Genomic DNA, 1,153 nt, shown 5'->3' with positions numbered 1-1,153 from the left:
GAGAGAGAGAGAGAGAGAGAGAGAGAGAGAGAGAGAGAGGGGCTCTTTAAAGGCCAGACAGAGAGAGAAAGAGAGAGACAGAGAGAGAGAGAGAGAGAGGGAGGGGCTCTTTAAAGGCCAGAGAGAGAGAGAGAGAGAGAGAGAGAGAGAGAGAGAGAGAGAGAGAGAGAGGGAGGGGCTCTTTAAAGGCCAGACAGAGAGACAGTTGGGCCTGATATTCCAAAAATACTGTTGAATCCATTTTACATCCCAACTGCTTATCTCCTTCAAGTTCACCAGCATCAACACAACTAACACCCCCACTACAAATAAAGACAAATACTACATGAACCCAAAAGACTTCGACAGAGACATGGACGGACAAGCTAAGCTGTCTGTCATACAGGTGGGTGTGAAAAGAGATACTAGGACGGCAACATGTAGTTGAGAGGTTCTCTCTCTCTCTTCTTCTCTCCACCAACAAACAAACATTTGTAGTTTGAGGTTCTCTCTCTCTCTCTTCTTCTCTCCACCAACAAACAAACATTTGTAGTTTAAGGTTCTCTCTCTCTCTTCTTCTCTCCACCAACAAACAAACTTCTTCTCTCCACCAACAAACACACATTTGTCAGCCTCGTGTAGCAGCTTTTTTTGATGTTGTTTTCACGTTGGATGTGGAGGCTGATGTGTGTTAGTTACTAGCAGGTCAGGTCAGCCTGACAGGAGTTACAGGGGAACTGTGAGGGGGTAGGGAGAACCTGTGTGTGTTAGTTACTAGCAGGTCAGGTCAGCCTGACAGGAGTTACAGGGGAGCTGTGAGGGGGTAGGGAGAACCTGTGTGTGTTAGTTACTAGCAGGTCAAGTCAGCCTGACAGGAGTTACAGGGGAGCTGTGAGGGTGTAGGGAGAACCTGTGTCTGTGTCTCTAAGGCTCCAGTTGTTTTCACGTTGGATGTGGAGGCTGATGTGTGTTAGTTACTAGCAGGTCAGGTCAGCCTGAGTTATAGCTACAGGGGAACTGTGAGGGGGTAGAGAGAACCTGTGTGTGTTAGTTACTAGCAGGCCAGGTCAGCCTGAGTTATAGCTACAGAGGAACTGTGAGGGGGTAGGGAGAACCTGTGTGTGTTAGTTACTAGCAGTTACTAGCAGGTCAGGTCAGCCTGACAGGAGTTACA

This window comes from Oncorhynchus nerka, linkage group LG18 (genome assembly GCF_034236695.1).
Source record: "Oncorhynchus nerka isolate Pitt River linkage group LG18, Oner_Uvic_2.0, whole genome shotgun sequence".
Taxonomy (NCBI): Eukaryota; Metazoa; Chordata; class Actinopteri; order Salmoniformes; family Salmonidae; genus Oncorhynchus; species Oncorhynchus nerka.
Note: the sequence above shows the minus strand (reverse complement) of the source record.